The sequence below is a fragment of the Humulus lupulus genome, chromosome 1 (genome assembly GCF_963169125.1).
Source record: "Humulus lupulus chromosome 1, drHumLupu1.1, whole genome shotgun sequence".
In the NCBI taxonomy this organism is placed as follows: Eukaryota; Viridiplantae; Streptophyta; class Magnoliopsida; order Rosales; family Cannabaceae; genus Humulus; species Humulus lupulus.
The window spans coordinates 289893502-289911437 of record NC_084793.1 but is presented as its reverse complement, the minus strand read 5'-3'; the positions used below and the strand labels follow the sequence as shown (position 1 = coordinate 289911437).

Below are 17936 nucleotides of genomic sequence, written 5' to 3'. Positions count from 1 at the left end.
TAAGCACTTGACCACATAATCCACCACATTCCTTTTCATGCCTGACCACCAATACAAAGCTCTCAAATCTTGGTACTTCTTCGTCGTACCTGGATGTAAGGAATAGGGAGTGGTATGCGATTCATCCAAGATCTCTCGCCGGTTATCAAAATCCATCAGAACACAGATCCGACCCTTGTACTTCAGTAACCCCATCTCCAAGATAGAAAAGTCCTTAGCCACTCTGACTAAAACACTCTCTCTGTGCCCTCTCAGCTAGGAATCCTCCCCCTGCGCCTCCTTGATCCTCTGAAGGAGTGAAGACTGAAGAGTGATGTTGGCTAACCAACCAACCACCAACTCTATACCTACTCTAGTCATCTCCTTAGCTAACTTATGAGATATCTACCTCAAACTAAACAACTGTTCTGGGCCCTTCCGACTCAATGCATCAGCCACTACTTTAGCCTTCCCAGGATGGTATAGGATATCACAATCATAATCCTTTGCCAACTCCAGCCACCGTCTCTAGCGCATATTCAGATCCTTCTGAGTAAATAAGTACTTTAAACTCTTATGGTCGGTGTATATTTTACACTTCTCACCATATAGATAATGTCTCCAAACCTTAAGTGCAAATACCACCGCTTCCAACTCCAGATCATGCGTGGGATATCTCTGCTCATATTCCTTTAATTGTCTTGATGCATAGAATATCACCTTTCCAGCTTGCATCAGCACACACCCTAAACCTTGTCTGGAAGAATCACATTAAACCACAAACTTTTCACTGTCTGTCGGCAGACTCAACATTGGCGCAGTGATCAGTCTTCTTCCTTGTCAATTCAGTTAACAGTGTAGCTATCCTGGAGAACCCCTCAATGAACTGCCGATAATACCCTGTCAATCCCAGAAAACTCCTAACTTCAGGAACACTGCTTGGTCTAGGGCAATCCCTCACTGCCTCAATCTTACTTGGGTCAGCCCCCTCCTTACTAACGATATGGCCCAAAGATGTGACTTGCAGTAGCCAAAACTCGCACTTGCTGAAATTAGCATATAGCTTATGCCCTCTCAACCGCTGCAATACCAAATGTAGATGCTTCTCATGCTCTATCTCTGACTGAGAGTACACCAGAATGTCATCAATAAACACAATCACTAACTTGTCCAAGTAGTCCTTGAAAACCCTGTTTATCATGTCCATAAAAGCTACTGGGACATTGGTTAATCCAAAGGACATAACCAGGAATTCATAGTGTCCATATCTTGTGCGGAAAGCGGTCTTTGGTATGTCCTCTTCTTTGATCCTTAACTGATAGTAACCCGAATGAAGATCAATCTTCGAAAACACTATCTTTCCCTGTAGCTGGTCAAATAAATCGTCAATCCTAGGCAGTGGGTACTTTTTCTTAATGGTTAACTTGTTCAACTCCCTGTAGTCAATACACATCCTAAGAGATCCATCCTTCTTCTTGAAAAATAACACTGGAGCATCCCATGGCAAGAAACTCGGTCTGATGAACCCCAAATCAAGTAACTCTTGCAATTGAATCTTCAACTCCTTCAACTCCGCTGGAGCCATTATATAAGGTGTCCTAGATACTGGGTCTGCCCCTGGCGCCAACTCTATAACAAACTCAATCTCCCACTGCGGCGACAACCCTGGCAAGTTTGCTGGAAATAAATTTGGAAACTCACATACCAATCTGGTCTCACTCGGTCCAACCGACACCACCCTAGAGGTATCCACAACGTTCGCTAGGAATCCTATGCAACCTTCCTGCATCAGGTCTCTAGCCTTCAGTGCTGAAATCACAGGCACCATCGATCTTCTGATTGTCCCCACAAATACAAAGGGTACCTCCCCTTCTGGTTTAAAAGTCACCATTCAGCGCGTGCAGTCAATCGTCGCCCCATACTTCGATAGCCAATCCATCCCTAGAATCATATCGAATCATCCATCACTAGCTCAATCAGATCAACAGACAACTCCCTACCGTCTATCTCTACTGGCAATGCTCTAATCCATCTCCTAGAGACTACCAGTTCCGCAATCGGCAACAAAGTCTGAAAACCCCTAGCATACAAAACTCTAGGTCTACACATCTGATCTATCACTCTAGCAGACACAAATGAATGAGTAGCTCCTGAATCAATCAATGCAGTGTAAGAAGAACCAGCACTAGAAATCTGACATGTCACAAGCGAGGGGCTAGCCTTAGCCTCAGTCTGAGTCAAGGTGAACACCCTGGCAGGAGCGAGACTGTCGCCCTGCTTCGGCTCCTATTTCCTGGCTTGTGGGCAGTTCTTCTTCAGATGATTGGCACTCCCACATATAAATCATCCCCTAATCCTTCACTCACCCTGATGTCGTCATTTGCACCGGAAAACTCCTCCAGTTGTCACCTCCTCCCTAACGGCCGCCAAAAGCACCCCGTGCCCTCCTATCTGAGCTAGAAGGAACAAAAGGATCTGGCGCCTTTCTCTTCTATTCACTGGGGCCACTACCCCGACTAGATCCAATAAAAGGAGGCACCATCCTCCTGGCATCGCGCCTCACAACACTCTCTCTCCATATCTGATCCTCGGCCCTCTCAGCTGTAAGGGCCTTGTCCACTACCTGAGCATATGTAGTAGTCTATGGATCCAAGGTAATCTTAACATCACAGTCAATCATAATATTCAACCCCCATACAAATCTATCTCTTCTTGCCGCATCGGTCGGCACCAATTTCGGTGCGAACTTCGCCAACCAGTCAAATCTCAAGGCATACTCAGTAACTGTCAACTGGTTCTGGATCAGGTTGATAAACTCATCAACCTTCGTAGCTCAGACCGCTACACTGTAATAATTCTCATTAAAGATGTTTCTAAACTCTTCCCAAGTCATAACTGCCACATTCCTCCTCTGAGTCACTACATCCCACCAGATGCGGGCATCTTCTTTGAACATGTAGCTGGCACAAGCTACCCTCTCGTTCCCTACCACCCTCATAAAATTCAGGACAGAGGAAATCATATTCATCCACTACTCTACCTGCAGTGGGTCTAGTCCACCCTCAAAGGTGGGAGGATGTTGTTTCCTGAACCTCTCATACAAAGGTTCCCACCTATTCTCCATAAGAGGCTAAATCGGCGCTGGTGCCACAACCTGCTGAACTGACAACCCAGTGGCCTGAGGAGGGGCTTGCTACCTCAACTATCGAAGTTCTTCCTCAGTTCGTTGCAGTCTCTCTTCCATTTCGGCAAACATTTGTTGCCAATTCTATGGGGCAGGTGGAGGGTCTTGGCCCTGGTTGTCATCCTCGGCCCTACTGCTGCGGAGTCTCTATGATTATCGAGGCATCTCAACAATATGCTTGCAATCAATGACGGCGCTCATCAGGCATGATAACCACATCTAAAACCACCTTCCAAATCACATCAGCCAACCATAACAACAATCCACATAACACAAATAACATATAACACTCAACAGGCCATGCCCTGACATCATGCATATGTTAACTCATTCATCATGCTCTATATAGAATAAGCAGGCAAATAGGTCAGCTAAGAACATATTCAAGCATATAAGTCAATCATTACCAACCAACCCTGAGTTGAGCTTGTCATTGACAGCGAGCGTACATGTTTGATCAATCTCCAGGAACCATAAACCTTGGCTCGCTTTGATACCAAGTTGTAATGCCCTACTGCCTTAGAGTCGTTACTAAGTGAGTTTAAAAATGTGCAATTAACTCGCTAATCGAGGTTTTAAGACAAAAGTGTAGCTAATCCATATACAAAGTCTCATAATTTAAAAATATATCCATTCATTCAAAATTATAAAGCGTTTTACATTTGGGATCCCAAAATACTGTTTAGAAATATTTATAACTCAAAATATAATTAAAGTCGACTAAACGACAAAATTAGGTTAAATACAAGCATCTCCCAAAAACCCCTGGCCATGGCAGCCAGGCAGGCTAAACATGTACGCACCGCTTCATACTCTCTGTACTCATGGTTGGTTGACTTTCCCCTTGCCCTTACCTGCACCATAGAGCACCCGTGAGTCGAAGCCCAGCAAGAAAACTCACACTAACAGATGACATATGCATATCTTTCACTTAACACATAATCAAACCGCCAACGGTCTAAACACATACGGCTGTGCCGTCCCAGGCGCTTTACCAGGCCCTGGGTTCGTGGTCTACACTGTGAGGATATCCCAGGTATCCTTTAGGGTCTCGCCCTGGCAACTCGCACTCCGCGTGCTTAACGCTACTCTCGACCCCTTGCCATACTCGGCCTTGCCGTTCCTGGCCCTCGCCGTTCCTGGCCCTCGCCGTTCTCAGCCTTCACCATTCCCGGCTCTTGTCGTTCATTCACATATATGCACACATAGCATAATTTAACAAATACTTAAACACGTATAAGCATATTCAAGGGGGCTATGCCCTGCAATACAATCATATAGGGTCAGGCTCTGTTTTGTATAAGTGTTTCTAGTATTCTCCAGCTCTTAACTGAGTATATCCAATTGCCAAAATGACTTAATTGCCCCTTAATTTAACCTAAGTCTTCAAATATCACCAAGGGTAGTTTAGTCATTTAACATATCCTGCTAAGTCTTCGAGTATACCTAAGAATATCCGTTAATCCCGACATACCAAATTATTAATAAGCTACTAACCATTACTCACTAATTCTCGAACACAAGTTATATTTCCAAAATACCCCTAGCCTCCTCCTGAGCCGTGTATTTGACCCTGTTGTGACTTTCTAGTTATACCGCTCCCTAGGACCGTCTCGAATCGTGCATCTCAATTATATCACCACTCACACGTGGTATCAATCACAATATACACAAATATTGCATTTGTGCCCTCAACGAGCTAAATTACAAATACGCCCCTAACAACCAAATGGGGTCCACATGCATATTTAATTCACCTAAACATACATTTCTAATCACATAATCATCAAATTCATATTTTAACATAATAAACCATTTATTGCCCTCCAAACACACTAATCAAGGCCCTAAGCCTTATTAGCAAATTTGGGTCGCTACAGTTATAGCACATCTTGCCCTACAATCTATTGGGTACAAAAATTTGCTTTTCAATTAAGGGACATGTACAACATAGTGGAAAAAATAAGAAATGAACAGAAGCTAGAAAGTGACTCAGAGGGAGCACTAGGTTATTCGGTGAGGCAATTGCTTTTGATTCGACGTAGAAGACCAAAAAGTATAATAAGCCATTGGTAATTATTGTCGGCGTCAATCAACATTTCGAGACATGTGTTTTCTGATTAGCTTTGCTTTTTGGATGAGACAGAAGATGCAATTTGTTTGTTATTGAGGGTGCTCCTAGACTGCATGGGCAACAAAAAATCGAAAGTAGCACTCAATGATGGTGATGACAGAATGGCTCTCGCCATTCACTATTTCTTGCCGTCTTCAACTCATTAACTTTGTGCATGGCACTTGGGGAACAATGCAACAAAGAAAATTAAGTTGCTTGCTTTCACCACAAGGTTTGTTAAGTTAATATACCAATACAACACAGAGAAAGATTTTAAAGAAAAATGGGTTGTATTGTTTGAAGAGTTTGAGCACCACTAGACGGTCTACAATGATATGAGACTTAAAATACCGTTTTACCCCTCATTGTATTTTATCCTTAAAACACTTAATACCTTGTAAATGATATTTTAGTAAACTAATATTAATCACTGGAATGAGATCGTTATCATTTAGTACCTCAAACTAAACTAAAAGGAAACCATCGTTTTACTTCTTCATCGAAAGCTATAGATGTTCATATCTATGATTAACACTCCCACTCAATTATAGGACCAAGTTCCCAAGATGTAAGTATGGGCTAGTCTGTAGGGTAGGCTAGTAATGAGCAAGTAAAAGAACTCAAATAATACAATCAATTAGAATACTAACCACTGAGAATTGAGATTGAATTGACCTATGATCAACTATATGATATGAATAGAATAGATAATAACAATATGTTTACTAATCCTATCTACTGTCGATATCGGTCCAGTCCGATGTAACAAATACATCCATAACCCTACAATGTGTAAGTAGATTATATCGTAGATTGTCAAGTCAGTGTAATTCCTATGTACTGAATAATCTTAGGACTAACTTATTTTTTAACATGTAATCATATTTATATTCCACTGTGATTACGTCACTATAAATATGAATAGTTATATGCTCGACATTTAATAGAAGTTCATATTAAACAAATAAACATGAAAATAAAACATGTGAGCAAAGTGATTGACCAAGTAAAAAATGATTCATATTCTTTTATTGATAATAAAATGAGATTACAAAGAAAATGAGTTTTAATTAGGGCATAAAACCCCAAAAAAACTCCCACTTGGATAATTGAAACTAATGCGTTAATTCTACTAATCTCATTTCCTTGATATGCTTATCAAATGTATCTTCTGGTAGTGTCTTTGTAAACGGATCCACTAGATTGTCTTCAAATGAAATCTTCATAACCTTCACATCTCCCCTGGCCACATATTCTCAAATTATGTAATATTTGCTTTCTATATGCTTACTCCTCTTATGACTTCGAGGTTCTTTCGAGTTAGCTATCGCTCTTGTGTTGTCACAAAACAACACAAGCGGTTTATCCATATCTGGAATAACACCAAGGCCTGAATAGAACTTCTTTAGCCAGACTATTTCCTTAGCAACTTCAGACATGTAATGACCCAACTATTTCTAAGACCTTGGACCATTAAAACTACTAAACAGAGCTACTATTTTGGGAACATACATAGGAAATAACATAACTTTATTTAAAACCCCAAAATAATTATTGTGCAAAATACAAAGTAAAACATGAAATATAAAATATGGTATGGGTACCCATTGTTTAATACATAATAACAAACCTAAATTATTGAAATACTAATTGCAGAAATATATCAAACACTTATTTGCATTTTTTCAGCATATTTTGAATTGAGTAAAAAACTTTGACTGAGTCATAATACGATCCTAACAGCTGCTGGAAGGCTCTAGAGATTCTATATCTTTCTTTTAATTAAACTCACTACAAGAAAAAATACTTTCAATAAGACCGAAAAAGTATTATTAAATATATACCATAACATTTTTTGATGAAAGCAGTGTTATAGTAAGTCAGAGCACTTTGCATAACTCTTTTCCATAGTTATAGACATGTGTTATGGTATAGCCTACGATAACACTTTTGTTGTGTTATTTTAATAGTTAGATAAGTATTTCATTATGCTATTTATAAATAGATTATATAACACTTTTTTGTACTTATAAAGTAGCGTTATGATACACTTTATAATAACACACTTTCTGCATTATAGAAAATAATTTGCATAACATAATTTTATGCTTATAAACCAATGTTATTGTAAAAGATACAATAACACATTTTTTGTATTATTCTAATATTTGGATAAGCTTAAATTATTATTATATAAACCTGTACATTATAATTATTTTTTATTGCTTTAATTCAAACCTGCTTCATTTAATATACTTAAGACACCCTTAACATTGTACAAATATATTTTTGAGTACCAATTATATGGTTCAAAACACATAACCAAAAAATTGTGTCAAAATACATTCAAGTTTATCTAAAAAACAATCCAAAAGTCTTAAGATATTCAACATTGCCTAATTAACATAAAAAAAAATTCTCACAATAGTCAACAAAATAGTCATAAACAATTGCATATTCAAAAGTAAAGGTAGGAATTCATAATCTTCCAAATGTCAGCACACCAAAGCCTTCCAAATAAGATTTTCTTTTGCACTTCACTTGTTGAATCTGGTAAATAAAACATAAAAGAAAAACTTATGAAGTCATGAAATATCATATCATTCATCTAAAATAGTCAATAATATCATGACACAACCAAATTTACAATAATTGAGTTTGAATAATAATGAAGTTATTATATTACACACATTACTACAACTATCTATACTCAAGTGACCTTAGAACTTTAATTAAATGGTGCATAATATTAATTCAAATTGGCCCCATTATCATTTTGTCTTTCTCATCTTCCCTATCAAATCAATCAAATCATACTATAATAATCTGGGATTGCATATCGGTTAATGGTGAACAAACATTTATATAATCAAATAAAAGGCCATGCAACTGTTGAAGCAAAAGCTTCTCGTATAGTTTGTTAATGCATCCTCATCAGTATTATCAAACGACATGCCAACTTATTTCTTTACACAAAACACTACCCAAAAACAAAGGCAAAGGGTTGTGTATGCAACTGACTCCTACTTTCGATGCCCTGATGCTGCCATAAGAACAGCAACAGCCACCATAAACATAGACAACATACTTACTAGCAATATATATGTTCTTCTTGATGATTTTCTGTATTCTCCAAACAAAAGAATTCCCCATAAAGTGCTTACTAGTGGAAGTGCCTGCCAATCACCACTCCAAAAAAGTCCATATTAGTATGTGATGCACATTTTGGTTCAGTTGAAATTTTGCACTAACAAGTTTATCCCACAAAAGAGAAGTTTGGAATCAAGAAAAAATAATATATTTGAACCAACCTGAACATCATCTGCTCCAGCATACCCTGCATCTTGGCCTCCCATGAATTGGAGACCATTGCCAAACCCGCAAAGCAGACCGGTCATTAAGGCCCAGCCTCTGCCATTCTAGTCATTCATATAAGCCTTGAATGATGATTTGGGTAAGTCGAGCACAGGGTAGTAAAGGAATGTGATGTTGAGGATTATAGCAAGGACAAAACAAGATACTGAGAAGTAAAAGAATGCAGTGTAGACAACCAAGTGAGGAACCCCATCTTTCAATTTATGCCATTGATCATTTGTTGCCAAGTTGAATGCTGGTGAGAATAGAGAAAAGCAAACACCAGCAAAGAAACATATGGACAGTTCAATGAGAGTGCTTTTCCCAAACACATGTAGCAAGAGTTATAATAATTATTAAATGTGATAGAGAATCTGAGATGTTTGGATTTGAGTGTCAGGTGATGAACGTCCAAATATTGTTGTGTAGTATTTTTGCAACACAAGATTATCATTTTTCATCTAAATGTGAGAATTTTAATTGATTTTCCATACTGAAAATTATTGTCTTTTACAGTGCCGTCTATAGTGGTGCAGCTAGTTTTCTGATCATTCTCATTGCATCACTCAACAAGCTCGACGATTTTCTTTTTAGAAATGAATAAAAAAAAGATAATTCTTAGATAACCTTAACATTTAATGAAGGAAACATACCCTTCTTTAGATGAAAAACCTTCAAGCTTTTCTTTATTATCAGCTACATTAGATGAGTGGACAGCAGAAGCAAAGCAAACTGCAACCAAGAAGCAGCCAATGCCAGGGAAAAGGATCTTGGCTCTATTAATTCTATCGTCTAAAAAGTAATTCAAGATTGTTATCATCACCATTAAAGATTGCAACAGAAGCAAATGGTGACAGGAACAATGGTCAGAGACAAACATCAACATTTAGAAATGGTCAAAGAGAGAGAACGAAAGAAAGGACCTATAATAACTGTTATGCTTGTAGTGATCACTTCTGTGACTGATAAGCCAACAAAAGCCCAAGCATACTGAGTTGAGAGATTTCCAAGGCTAAGTATCACCCCTCCTGCTATTGCAAACATCATAGAAGGCCAATTGTCCTGCACCAATCACCCTAACATGAATCAAAACCAAATACATACAATACAATACAACTCCATTATGGCAAACAGATGAAATGTTCATTATACTGTGTTCCTTATCACTGGTCTCTCCAAACAACACCACATTCATCAGAGATAATAGAGAATGAATGAACTAAACTTTATCCAAATATATGCAAGTGTTGAATATTTGTGATTCAACACTTGTAATGAGCTAAAAAATATAATCAATACTGAATTATCATGAGAAGGAGCAGTCTCTGCAGATGCAACAGAGTAGTCTCTGCAGATGCAATAAATTTCTAGCAATTTTCTTTTTGCACTAAGAGTAGTCTATGTACATAATATCAAAATAATATCTTAACCAGTTAAATAACTTTGTGACATTAATTAATAATATACATATATATTGATATTTTTTGTAGTAGTAAGATATATATGTGACTAGGAGCCATTACAAGACTCCCAACAGTGTTGCTTAACTTCTGGAAAATCATGACGAGAAGAGACCTAGGAGAAATTAGTCAAGAAAAATATATCCATGAGAGAGGTTCATTATACCATTTGAAATAGAGATCAAAGAGAGATGGAGTTAAATCTTCTTATTTGGCTAAAATGAAATTATAATGAAAAATACAGTGATGTAAAACTTTTAATGACATGAGAAAGAATAAAATTTGAATTTATTTGAACATAAAACAAATTGGAAATGAATTGTTCCATACAAATCATAGAAGGACGAGAGTAAATAAACACTAACAATAATGCCCAATAATAGATCCCAACATCAAAAAATAAGTAAAAAAAAAAAAGAAATCAGAAATTAAGAAGGAAAACTAATGACTAGAACTTATAAAATAGATTTTTTCAAGGAAATCATTTGAACATATAAAAAGCCCAATCAGCTAAAATCTCACAAATCAAACTAGTACTACATATTATGTTATATGTTTATAGAATCACCAGATGCCACAAATCTAAAGCTAGTGAGCACCATGACGTGAGGTGGATATCATTTAATGAACCAAAATATAACGACCAAAAAACAAAAAATATAATATTGTCTCTGTACAGAACAACCCACTCATGGGTTTTGGAAGAGAAAATTGAAAAAAAAAAATGCTTAGCTTACCTTCTAAAGTTTTATCCTTTTAGCCCTTAATCTTTTTCTCTGCAAATCTCTTACTCAATCATCTTTACACATATCATTCAAAGCTTTAAAGTAGTATAAATCTACATAGAGAAGATAGGGAAGGTCAATTTTTCAAATTAAGAAAAAAAAGTCAATTTCATCAGAAGGGAAAAGCTAAGTTTACTGAGCAAGTGATACTACTACATACCTACTATGTCTTTGAACTGCATTCAATATAAGCAGGTGCTCCAATAAGCTTTCGCAGTTCCTCCCCCTAAATGTGATACAAAGGTCAATGTAAAGAAGGTAAAAAAAAGTGAAATTATGTAATCCATTAGAGCATGTAAGGAGTGAATTTTCACCTAAGCTGTAGTAATTGGCACGGTACCAGGATGGTCTATAAAGAACTGCTTATCATCTTGAAGGTCTAGCTCGTCAAAATCAAAAGGAAAGGGAAAAAAATGAAAAAAGGTTCATTCTTGTTCATGCTATTATCAGAAGTTCCATCAACTAAACAATATGGTACTTAATAAACAAGAATAATTGGGACACCGGGTGCATAATGCTTCAATTCTGGAATCCACTGGAGAAGAAACATAAAAAATGTGATGGGAGACATTAGCGCATTAATGGGATTACCAACTCCAAATGAATGTTATAATAAATTGTAACTGCCCATACGAAAACAAAGCCTAACCTTCTTGGAAACATTTTCATAGCTAGCTTCGCTAATGAGAGAGAATGCCAGTATAAAAACATCTGCCCCACAATAACTCAAGGGTCTTAACCTGTTATAGTCCTCTTGTCCTGTTCCACAGAAATAAATTCAGACCCAGAAAAGAAAATCTATATAACACAACTGAATAAATTAAATTGTAATCATGCATAGTTACCAGCTGTATCCCATAATCCCAAGTTAACAATGCTTCCATTCAAAACCACATTTGCATTGAAATTGTCGAAAACAGTTGGCACATAATCCTGTTTTCAACCAAAGAACGAAATGAATATGATTTCAATTGTAGAACAAACCCAGAATTCCTCTTCCAAAACATACAAAACAAAATGGAAACAACCCTAATTTTTTTGGAAATTTAAGAGCAGGGGATTGAAATTCCATAATCTTACCAATTAGCAGCACATTAATACAATTAAAAACAGTCTCAAAGGTTACAAAACCACAATCTAAATTTTAGTCATTGGACAAAATGATATGCAATCGCATATCAGATAATCTTTCCAAAGAAAGAGTAAACAACTAAAACCAAACAATTTTAGAAAGGGGACCAAAAACACGTTCGAAGCTTTAGTTTATTAGGGTCTGGTGGTTCTGGTAAACAAGCCACAAGATCCACTTCTATACAATCGGAATAGGCAAATTTGTATGCCTTCCTTACATACTCATCCACATCTAAGTCGTTTCCTGTGCAAATGGATAGAGACTTAGAAAAGGGGGAAAACAAACAACTCCGAAAATAAAAAATGATAGAAAATGATACGAACTAATAAACAGTAAGATTCAATTGCTACTGCAAAAGTAGAAAACATAGAAACAAATGACCAAAACTCCAGACTAGGGAACTGCATGTACCATTAAACACCATTCTACATATAAAGAGCATGTTAATTGCTAAGGCAATTTGCTGATACGCCAAAGAAGAAACCAGAAGGCGAATACCATTGAGATGCCTTTGAACCAACTGTAACATACACAGCACAAAGTTTGTACACACAAAGAAAAGCAACAACTAGAAGTAAAAGAACAGCAACAACTCCTGTAGAAGCAAAATTCAGGAGATGTGAGTGAAACTTTCTGAAGTTAGGTGGCCAGACATAAAAATAATATAATTCATCAAAAGCTTCATCACAATAATGTAACAGAGCTTTAACAGGGCCAATTAACCATTTAATATAATTTCCACCTAAATGGACCAGACACTGTTAACACATCACATTGATCAACCTTCATAGAGCATATCTCATTATTTAGCAATAATACCTCATATTATAACATTTCTCTACACTTTTCCTCCATAAGACCAACAAAGAACATTTTCTCCAGCCCCAATAGCAGGGGCAACTAGTGAGCTAAGAATCCATAATTAACCTTCTTTTTATTTTCACTAATAAGAAGATAAATCAAGAAAGAGAATACACAACTACAGTACAGATGTGCTCAACCTTAAATCCAATCTAAACAAAAATTTACCCAATGAAATAATTCTAAATGCACTACAGACTCCCCACCCTCTCTTCTATTCTTCTTACACTTAAGACTTGCCATTTGAAAAACTATTGAAGTTTCTGAATGGGTCTTTTTTATAAAAAAATAATAATAATTTCTAAAAGGGTCTAATTAAGGATAAGCTCCTTTAAGCCCGTCTGCTAAACCATACAAGACTGAAAAGGAACAAGAAGAGAAAGAACTGGAGTATAAATGAATTCAAAAATGTCATTTCAAGAATTAGAGCAGAATAATATAATACTTAGCCTACTTCAGAGTAACTGGTTTCATCTTTTGTCAACCTAAGCTTGTAGCATGTTTCATAAACTGTTGAAAAATCATAACCTCAAATTTCCAAACAGTGCATAAAATGACAAAAGGAACAAAAAAAAGTGAAAATAGTCCTATTAGCTAGAAAGCTAAAAGCACCAACTGATTTCTTTTGAATCTAACTAGCCCTCTAGCATCCAGGATATAACAAATATAGCACTAAGCTCCCAAAGCTCAAACAAGGCTACACCATAAATATCATGTCAATTTTCTTTTTTGTTTCATGATGATGAATCAAAGACTAGTATTGACTAGAAGAGAGGACAAGCACACTCCACCAATGCAATAAAGATATCCATTCTCTTAATAAATTGAAGAAGGAAACCAGCCAAAGGGCTACCCAATGAAACTTATAGGAAAATGATTTGCACATTAATTGAAAGGTCAAATCAAATTCAGCATCTACTTCCTCAGTTCACGCAATTAGAGGAGAGGATGATCGAAAACATATTAAGTTCAGTCTATTTAAGCCGACTACAAAATTACACTACTGGACAAAACATACTTGTTCTCATGTTCAGATATCAGATAAAAAAAAATGTATTCTCCGCTTTTCCATGCTAAGGCTAACTGCAACCCCTCACATCTGAAAACTTCTTATATTTCTTTACACCCCTCAAAGTTACATGAACACGTTGACATTCATGCTTGCACAATTGGGATACTTATCTTCATAACAAACCAAAATTTCAAGAAAGCATTGTTAATAGCAAGCAAAATGTTTCGTAGAAGAACCAAATATAAATGCGTACAAACTATAATTATGAAGTCAAATGATTAAGACCAACTTATTTCTAGGCACAGGACAATAAACTAATGGCCAGATACTTTTTTTAAAAACAAAATCTGAGCCTTTATTAATGATGTTGAAATAGTAAGGTTGTCACATAGAGAAATATAAATAAATTTCAATGAAATACGTACTTGAGCTTTGCCATTGTGTTCTCCACCAAAGCATAATTGAATAAAAAGACAACAATAGAGCAGTTCCAGCCATTATTACAGCCAGACCAATTATATCTCGACCCAATATTACAATCAGCCAGCTTCCTCATATGATAAGAACCACAACCAGAGATATAAAACTGCCCATGTGGAGAGAGACAGGAAACCGCATAATATATTTAACTGTGGTCCTTGCAAGATGTTCGGCCATTTTCTGACAAAGATCCAACTGAAACACATGCACATGTATGGGGAAAGAAAAGAAGACAAACATATTATTGTAACACAACTCTTAAAGAACACAAAGAAGGTTTTACAAGTCTTATTCTTTTCATCTACATAAATAGAAAGTACATAACCAGCATATATCATATCATCATATCTAACCATATTACTTAATTAAGAAAAGAAAAAAAACAACTTTCTTCAATTAAGGTGTCTGTCAATTTAGTATATATCCTTGTTAACACTTGACCATATTTGAAGGATCCTTGTGGGTTTGGACGAGCAGCACCAGCTGAGACATTCCATCTAAGATTGCACCACCATGACCAAAGTGTAATACTAATTAGTCCATAATTAGGTGAAGAAAAAAAAAGATTAAGGGAACCAAAAGTAAATTACTATTAAATCATAAGCCAGATCAATAATAACAATCAATGCTAAGTATTATTGGGCTATTGGATAAATATTTATTTGGCACCTCTTCACTTTACAGAATTAGATTTTAAGCACTTGAAATAGATTATTTTTAGCCTAGATTGTAATATTATAATACTCAGCTTCAACCTTATCGAGCTTGCTTGATTCATTGAGAAATAGGGGTCCAAATCATTAGGAGGATCAGGGAGAGGACCTGACGCAGGCCTCTGAGAGTTTGAGTAGTGCAAAACAGTAACTCTATTTACTTGAATCCAAGAAGATGAATTGACAAAACGAGGGCTGGCAACAATGTAATAGTCATTGCTGGCATTTTGATCCATTGTTACCAAAAATGAATATGACTGACCCACATGTATGTCCATGTTTGAGTGGTTCTGCTGAACTGTATATGATCCTTCAGTCTCAACAAGAAGTAAGTTGTGGTTTTGTATCCTGAAATTCTAACTAGTTGAGATACCGACATTATGCACCTGTAGACAGTATGTTTTTCCTGTTCAAGAGAAAGTTACAATGAGATTGACAGCCTACCTTCATAAATCAATTTAACAATCATAACTAAACCTTACATAGCCAAAAAGAAAAATGAAAAAAGAGGCATACTATTTACTTTTTACCTGGTTCAACATTTACTAGAAGTAAATGATTTCCTGCTGGAACAAGTGCCTCATCATATCGAAAGGGACCATGTCCACTTATAGTAATACCGTTAGGAACTCCAAGGGCAATTCCATTTTCAACATCTTTTCTCAGTTCTTGTTACCCCATAAACATCAGTATCATACCCAATAAAGCCAAGAGAAAGAATTCAGTAATAGATGTAGTAACAAGACATAAACTCACTTTATGACTCTTTGTATACCAGTCACTAATAAAGAGTGTAATATCTCCATCTAGCAGCAGAAAAGGTAGTGGAATAACTGCTCTATTGTTTATAATGACCCCCCCCCCCCCCACACCCTCCTACAGCTCTTTGAAAGTTCAAGGAAGGGAAGTAAAAGAAACTCCCTATCTGATCTTTCACCTGAAAATCATATGTCCAATTCCAACCGGCCGGGATTGGACAATTAGTCCCTGACACGCCATCTTGCCAAGAGTTTTTCCTGTGCTGTATTCCATTCCTGCATTTAAACATTATGCAAAAAAAAAAAAAAGTATACATTTGAATTTGTCAACATTAAAAACAACTCTCATATGTTAATGGCACACATACATTATACCATGTAATAAGCAATGGCTCATCGAGGTTATTCTTGACATTAACAACAACATTCCAGTTGGTAGTGACATTGAGAATCGGTCCTGGAAACTGCCCCTTTATCCCAATAACCTAGAATAATGAAACAACCAATGTCATTTTATCACTAGCCTCAAATGTTTAAGTCTTACACAGTAAAATACTGGAGCAAAAGGAGATAAACAGAGACTTAAAAGGTAATGCTGCTCAAAATGAAGAAAAAGGCCAGATTAATTTCTCGTACTCTTTAAAAAATAGTACACATAATCAAGTTGCTGACACACCTAAATAACAAACAAAAGAAAGAAAACATACCCATGAAAGGAAAATTGTTCAAGCAGATAAAAATACTATATAGGAATCTCATTTTAAAATTCTTTTTTCCCTATCTTGTAAAAAAAGAAAACACAAAACAAAAAACAAAATTCCAGATCTTCTGTGCCACAAAAATTAAAAATAGCTTACAAAGGGGTAGTGCATTCCCACTAAGCTCTGTCAAAATATAACCAAGAAAAGAAACTTAAAAGGCATCATAACCCGGCATAAAAAACAAAAAATTAAGTTGGATTTTGACAAACGAGGCATATCTCAATTGGGTACAAAAAAAAATTAGCCAAAAGAGAAAAAGAATTAAGGAATTGCATTATAAAAAAAATGAGAGAAATTGAAAGGGAAAGAAAGAACCTTCTGTTTGGGTCCAAGTGGGGAGGCATTGATGTACGAAACTGACCAATCATAGTAGACATAGGGACCACCAGCCAAACCAACACTTAACGAACCCAGAAGGAGAATCAAGTAGAACAAGAAGAAGCAAGGACAGGGCAGAGCTGAGGGCATTGGAACCCCCAAAGTCTCAGTCACAACTTCCCTTTTAGCCTTACCCTTGTGGGTTTTCTTTATCTTTTGCTAGAAAGAGAGTTCAAGCTTCAGATAACTCTATCAAAGCTCAAAAAAGAGTGACAAAGAGAGAGAAAAGGGGGTTACTTAGCTTTGTTTGCTGCAATGAGTGGTGACGTGGAAACAACAGAAGCAAACTTTGGTGGTAGAGAGAGAGAGAGAGAAAGAGAGATGTAATAGAATGGTGTAGGCACATGTGGGAGTGAGTTGAGGCGAGTTTGACTTCGGATACACCATAGCCGAAGAAGAAAACGGGGGAGCCGAATATAACTTTTACAAGTTATAGGCAGGCTACCAAAGTAAATTACCGCCACTTTTTTGTTTTACCACATATATATAACTATATCATAATACTTTTTCAGTAGTATTATATTCTTATGTTATGAAAAGGGATATTTGGTGTAGTGACTATTCATCAAAATACTTAAATCCTTAATAAAAATGCATATGACAAGTGTCACCATATTATTAATTCTATCTAAACTTTAAGTTATAATAAATTACATCTCTATAATCAGCTATATTAATCAAACCTTATCTTATAATTAATATTCTTAAACTATAGGTTAAACTTATAAAATCCACAACTGTTGCTATAGGTGTCCAACTATGTCCCAGCTTGAACCAAAATCCACGGAATCTAACATACTACAAACTAATACTAACTACTATTACTATCTAGCTAGCTAAGTAAATATTCTGGGACACTACAATTCTCCCATACTTAAAAGAATTTCGTCCCCGAAATTCACTTACCAAACAATTCCGGATACCGAGCTAACATGCTTCCTCCAACTCCCACATTGCCTCCCGTTC

General features: G+C 36.4%; 3 pseudogenes; all 3 read right to left on the bottom strand.

Moving 5' to 3' along the window:
• Nucleotides 1-8299: 8299 nt before the first annotated feature.
• On the bottom strand, nt 8300-9689 carry LOC133778541 (ureide permease 1-like; annotated as a pseudogene).
• Nucleotides 9690-10970: 1281 nt separating this feature from the next.
• Nucleotides 10971-12431, bottom strand: LOC133778860 (rac-like GTP-binding protein RHO1; annotated as a pseudogene).
• Nucleotides 12432-12450: 19 nt separating this feature from the next.
• Nucleotides 12451-17414, bottom strand: LOC133778855 (monocopper oxidase-like protein SKU5; annotated as a pseudogene).
• Nucleotides 17415-17936: the final 522 nt, after the last annotated feature.